This window comes from Otolemur garnettii, unplaced genomic scaffold (genome assembly GCF_000181295.1).
Source record: "Otolemur garnettii isolate 467f Iridium unplaced genomic scaffold, OtoGar3 scaffold00196, whole genome shotgun sequence".
NCBI lineage: Eukaryota > Metazoa > Chordata > Mammalia > Primates > Galagidae > Otolemur > Otolemur garnettii.
The window spans coordinates 2,446,963-2,453,179 of record NW_003852591.1 but is presented as its reverse complement, the minus strand read 5'-3'; the positions used below and the strand labels follow the sequence as shown (position 1 = coordinate 2,453,179).

Below are 6,217 nucleotides of genomic sequence, written 5' to 3'. Positions count from 1 at the left end.
GAAATACTTTCATCAAGCTGGTTAACATAGACTTCATGTCGTTTGCTTAGTCATTGTGTCAAAACATTTATATTCTAGTTCTAGAAAAGTTCACTTGTACCCTTGTTAGACAGACCATATAGGTGATCTTTCCAGTCACCCTCCCACCACCCATCCACTGTTATTTAAAATCCAGAGTTTGGGGATTTGTGGGGTTTGTTTCCACCAAGAAGTTGTCCCCTTCAGTTTTCTTCCCTCCTAGCGCTGCCGTTCGATTCATCAGACGTTATCACCGAGGGGAGGGGTGTGTCCAGGGTGGACCACGGTAGAGAAAGGCTAGCTTTCTCGGGGACACACACCTTGGCGTGGAGATGAACGCACACGGAGAAGGCCCGGTCCAAACCCAGGCTCTGCCACTCACCGGTTCCGGCGTTACCCGGGGCAAGCGCCCCCCGGACTACGGCCCTCCGCGTGGGAGGAGCACGCCACGCCAGCAAGGCAGTCAGCAGAGCCCAGCACTCAGTAAGCTCGAGACTGGGCAGCTCTCGCGTTGACCTGTCTGAAAAGGCCAACCACAACCTGGATTTTTACCGGGGAAACAGCCCGAGGGCTACCAGTCCAGCCCCTGTCAGATAGGGGTAGAGCCGTCAAGCTCAGGGCTTAGAAAAACGCTCTTTCCAGTCAGATCCTGAGGAGCCATTCTCGGACTGCCCTCCTCTGATTTTAAGGGTGCAGATCCGACCGCGCAGAACCAGACAAACCCCAAGCATCCCGGGACGCAGTGCGGCCGCAAGGACGGAGCACCGGCCCGGCCCAACCCCGCCACGCCACGCCAGGCCCAGCCGGCGTTCCACGTGCTCGCGCCTCCCCGCCCCTTTCCCGGCCTTTCCAACCCCCGACGCCCGGTCTCACCCCAAGCTCTATGGCGCCGGCAGCGGCAGCCCTCGGACCGACGTCAACTGGCACCACAGCCAGCACGGGCCTACCTGATCAGAGGGTCCTCCCCCTCAAGCTCCGCGCCACAGGAGTAAAAGCGAAGCGTGGAAGGACCTAGAAAGATCAAGGTGTAGCGTCAGCCAGTTGGGTGGGTCTGCTTTTGTGGTATCGCAGCCGATAGGCTAAGGAGGGCCCCTTTCCTTCTCATTGGACACAGCTTCTGTCCGTCAACGTCAAAAGGGGCGCTCTTATGGAGGGGCGGGGCGTATGCTTTCAGCTCCGCCCAGGCCTGGCGAGTCTAGGCCACGCGTGCTTGGAGGCGGGGTCGGCACGCTCGGGGGCGGGTCGGGCGCGGCGTGGGACGCGGAAGAGTTTGCAGGCGGCCTCAACTGAAGCGGCGGAGTCTTTACGCGGCCGGGTACGGGTGGGTCCTAAGCAGCCGTTTTGCCACTGTTGCGGAAAGGCCAAAGACAGTAATGGGACGCGGTGTCTCAGGCCTGCAATCGTAGCACTCTGAGAGTCCGAGGCGGGTGGATTCCTTGAGTTCAGGAGTTCAAGACCAGCCTGAGCAAGAGCAAGGACTTCCCCCTTCCCCCCCCCCAAAAAAATTAGCCGGGCGTTGTGGTGGGCGCCTGAAGTCCCAACTACTCGGGAGGTTGAGGCAGGAGGGTCATTTGAACCCAAGAGTTTGAGGTTGCTGTGAGCTCTGACGCCACTGTACTCTACTGAGGGTCACAAAGTGAGACTGTCTCAAAAAAAAAAAAGAAAAAGAAAGGCCAAGGAGACTGAGATGAGGGAAGAGGAAAAAGTAGTAAGTGGTAAACAGGTGGTAGCATCTTGGGCAGCGACCTCAGCTCTTGGCAGATCCAAGCTGCAGAGAGCTCGCCCTGAACTGACCGTCGGTGGCCTCAGTTCTAAGTCTATTTTTCCGCCAGCTGTGTAGCCCAGGTTCCCTGCTGTGTGCCTTCATTTCTCCTGCTGAAACCAGGAAATCGATGTAGCATTGTGTTCATTTCTCCTGCTGAAACCAGGAAATCGATCTAACATTGTGAGGTCCTCTCCACCTCTTGAGTTTGTGTGTTACAACCAGTGCCTGTTCCAAGTACCATCTAACACCCTTGAGCTCTTCTGAAAGGAAATTGGAAGCCTTCTGTGCTGGACTCTTGGCCAGAAGGGACAGTTTTATGATCAATGCCGGTCTGCCGGAGGACCTGCCACACTGTGTATTCGGCTCACCCCGGTGCTGTGAGTGGCTGTACCCATTAGCAGCCGGGTTGTGGGGTTTATTAGTTGTACCCCTGGGTGACGGTATTTTTAGACGATATCAAGCATGGTAGGATTCCTGCTCTCAAGGAGTTTACAAACAAGTAAGTGTAGGGTGTAGAATGGGGTTAGGTGATAAGGGAAATGAGAGAAATGGATACAGTCAGAATAAAGGATGGCTTTGTGAAGCTTGAGCGACCTTGAAGAGACGTGTAAACTAAAAATCTTGGCTGCCCGTGGCTGTTCACGCCTGTAATCCTAGTACTCTGGGAGGCCAAAAGCTGGTGGGTCCCTTGAGCTCAGGAGTTCTAGACCAGCCTGAGTAAGAGGGAGACCACATCTATACTAAAAATAGAAAAACTAGCTGGGGGTTGCCTGGGGTGCCTGTAGTCCCAGCTGCTGAGGAAACTGAGGCAGAAGGATCACGTCAGCCGAGAGTTTGAGGTTGCTGTGAGCTATTGTTGCAGGTAGACCAAGCCCAGTGGAGAGAAAGAGCACATGAACACCATGTTTATAAGAGGAAGGACTTTATTTAAGAGGGTGGGACTTAAGGCATAGAAGGATTCAAATAGCTGCACTGCCCCAGTGGCTCGTGGCTGGGTCTTTCCCTTTTTATCTCTGGTCAAAAAGTTCCATCCCAGGTCGGGGCCTGTGGCTCAAAGGAGTAGGGTATCGGCCCCATATACTGGAGGTGGCAGGTTCAAATCCAGCTCCAGCCAAAAACTACAAATAATAATAATAACAATAAAATTCCATCCCATAGGTACCTTTCTCATTGGTCAGTTTGAATCAAGCGGGAGAAGCAGTTCCAGCCCCCACAAAACTATAGGATTTCACAGAAGTGGAAATTTCCAGGTCCCAGGAAGTCTACAAATTCCTAAGAGCTGAGTCATCATGGAGAGGACCCTGCAGGTGTATTCGTGGAGTCTCCTTGAGAAGACCTCTGTTCTCTTAGAACTCACCCTTCCCAGGTATCCTCTCTGACTATGACACCTGGGCACTCAACCCCAGGGGACAGAATGAGACTCAGTCTCTAAATAAATAAATAAATAAATAAAATCTTAAGGCTCCGGCCCACACCAGCTGACTGACTGGACCTTCTCTTGGCCAACAGGAGACCCTAAAACTAAATTGCTGGCCGTCAGAAAGGAGGTCGGACATGGCTCATCATGCCCACTCCTTTCTTGGAGACATCATTTGTAGTTCATTAACAGGTCTAAGGCTATGCAGGACAAACCTGCAGGTCCTTAATTTATACGACAAATATATGGCCAGTAGTTTGTCTCTGATTAACGGACCCTTATCTTAACTCGAGCATTCCTTTTCAATGACTCTAGTCTTTTAGACAAAGCCAGCTCTTTCAGCCTATTGTCAATTAAAGAATCTTTAAACCCACTTATAAAAAGCCCCCACTTTGAGATGTTCCAACTTTTTGGGTCAAACCAATGTGTGCTTTCCACGTATTGATTTCTGACTTTACCTATAATTCCTGTCTTCCTGAAATGTATAAAACCAAACTGTAACCCAACCATAGTGAGTCCATGTGCTCAAGGCTTCTTGGGTATGGCTCTGGGCCATGGTCCTCAAATTTGGTTCAGAATAAACCTCTTTATTTTACAGAGTATTGCTTTTCTTGTTGACAGAGAAAAATTCTTTCCCCCCCCTAAGAAGTCCAGGGATAATCAAATGAGAGAGAAATTCCAAGCTGAACAAACAGTATGGCTGGAACCTGTTTGAGGAGTAGTTTTAGCTGGAGGGGATGGGGAGTCTTGGAAGCAAAACTGACAAGGTGGGTTGGGGCTGGTAGTGCAGGCCCTCATGCCATGGGAAGAGTAGGCAGTAGGAGGCTCTGAAGTTTTGAGAGTTGGGGGGTGACAGAGCTGGAGGTGTGCTTCTGGGAACATCACCTGGGAGTGGCTTGGAGAGGAAAGGTTGCACAAGTCAGCTGGGAGACTCCTTAGGAGCTAGTTGCAGTAATAATCCTTGTGAAAGGTAGTCCCCAACCATGGTGGTGGCACCAGGGGTAGGGGTGGGGCAGATGGGAGACACATTTGAGAGGGGAATTTGTAAGATTTGAATACTGTGGGAGGAGTCAAGCTGGATACCACATAGAAGAGCTGGGTTCCTTGGAGGAATTCAGGAAGAGGAGTTGGCTTAGGCTTGCTGAGTGAATGAATGGCAAACTGCCAGCTCTACCAATATCCACTGTGGGGATGTTGGGGTAGGCACCAGATATGCCTTGGGGAGCTGTAATATGAGAAAAAGATTAAAGAACATTTGCAAATCAATGCACAAAAGAAGCTTGGCACCAGGCAAGTCTGTGGGATCTCAACCTCAGTTTCCTCACAGGTAAAATGAGGATCCTGCATGTTTGTCTTGAGGAGTAAATGCTATGATAATAAAGCACCTTACCCATCTCCCATTAAGTACCCTCTACTAGTATTCATTATGGTTTAGTTTCTAGATGTGTGTCACCATCAAAAGTAAAAATAATTATATTTTTTCATTTCACCTCCTGAATTTGCAGACCAGGCAAATAATTTTTTTTCTTTGAATGAGATCTGGAAGGAATTGACATTAACTTTGACTACATAAAAGAAAAAAAAAAAACACAACAGTATTTTTCTAGTCCTTGCCATGTGCCACATATTTTCTAAGCCCTTTTCATATATTCATTCTTTTTTTTTGTTTTTTGAGACAGAGCCTCAAGCTGTCACCCTGGGTAGAGTGCTGTGCCATTACAGCTCACAGCAACCTCCAACTCCTGGGCTCAAGCGATTCTCTTGCCTAAAGTGACTAGATTTTAACATTGGTAAAGCGGGACACCATTGACTGGTGTGTGTGTGTGTGTGTGGGGGGTTCTTAATTAAATATTTGGTCTACATGGAGCAACAAAAATTTTCATAGAACGCAGAAATAGTATTTGTAATATATATTTTTTAATTTCAATGTAAGTACAATTTACAAATATACATTAAAAATTATATATAGTATTATTTTATTCTTTGGCATATTTCTCATTTGAGTGAATTTTTTTAGTAGATTGCTGTCATTGTTTAAAAAGTCATGAAATTTTTAAAGAAATTGTTAAATTATATTTGTTAAAAGAATTTGTTAAATTATATTTCACACATAAAATGGCTTTCAAAGTCTCAACACTTAATTATGATTTTTCTGATGTCCACACTTTGTTTACCGTAGGAAAAACACGTTTAGTCACAGCATTAGTTCCTGGTAAGGAGAGCACGTATCCCACAATTTTTAGTGCAATATTGTATGGAACATGGTTTGTTTCAAAATGATGAAATATTTCTAACCATTTGTTCTCTATTGTGATTTTTGCTGATGCCCAAGATTTAACCTTTTCCTTATCAATATATTTTTTTAATAATGATGCCTCATAAGTCATAAGTGTGATTTTCAAGGCCAACGCTAGACTTTTTGCTGCCACTATAAAATAAAAATAATATGAGTACTGTCTGCTAAATTCATGAAATAAATAAATAAATTACCTAAATTATCTGAATAGCTGATTTGTTGACATCACTTGTTTAACTAGCACTAGCAGGTAGTAGGATGTGTATCATCTGAGAGACAGTTACAAAATGTTTTCATGGTTGCCAATGTCAAAAATGCCATTGTTCATTAAGTCCAAACAATGGTGGTTGAATTCTAATAACTGATCAACAATGTGAACTTTGATAAGCAGTTCTCGATAATCCGTTCTCAACAATTATTTGTTATTATTAAAGTTTAACATAAAATTAACAAAAATAATATAAAACTCATATCCTGGTGAAATAGCCACATGGCAGCGGAAACCTTCTATTCCCTTCCTGTTCTCCCGCCGTTCCCTAGCTTGTCTTGCATTCTTTCCAAAATCGGGACTTTTTTAAAACGCTGCCAGACGCGGGACAAATTGTTAAAAATCGGGACTATCCTGCCAAAAGCAGGACGTCTGGTCACCTTACTCTTGCCTCCACCTCCCAAGTAGCTGGGACAACAGGTGCCCACCACAATGCCTGGCTATTTTTTTTTT

General features: G+C 46.6%; 1 protein-coding gene across 1 annotated transcript in view; it reads right to left on the bottom strand.

The window, feature by feature from the left end:
• Positions 1–998, bottom strand: part of DCAF4 (DDB1 and CUL4 associated factor 4) — a 32,561-nt gene extending 31,563 nt beyond the window's left edge. The window contains exon 1 of the mRNA XM_023507653.1: positions 966–998. The gene's annotated coding sequence lies outside the window, so the exon portion shown is untranslated. The remainder of the gene's footprint in view (positions 1–965) is intronic.
• Between the last annotated feature and the right edge of the window lie 5,219 nt (positions 999–6,217).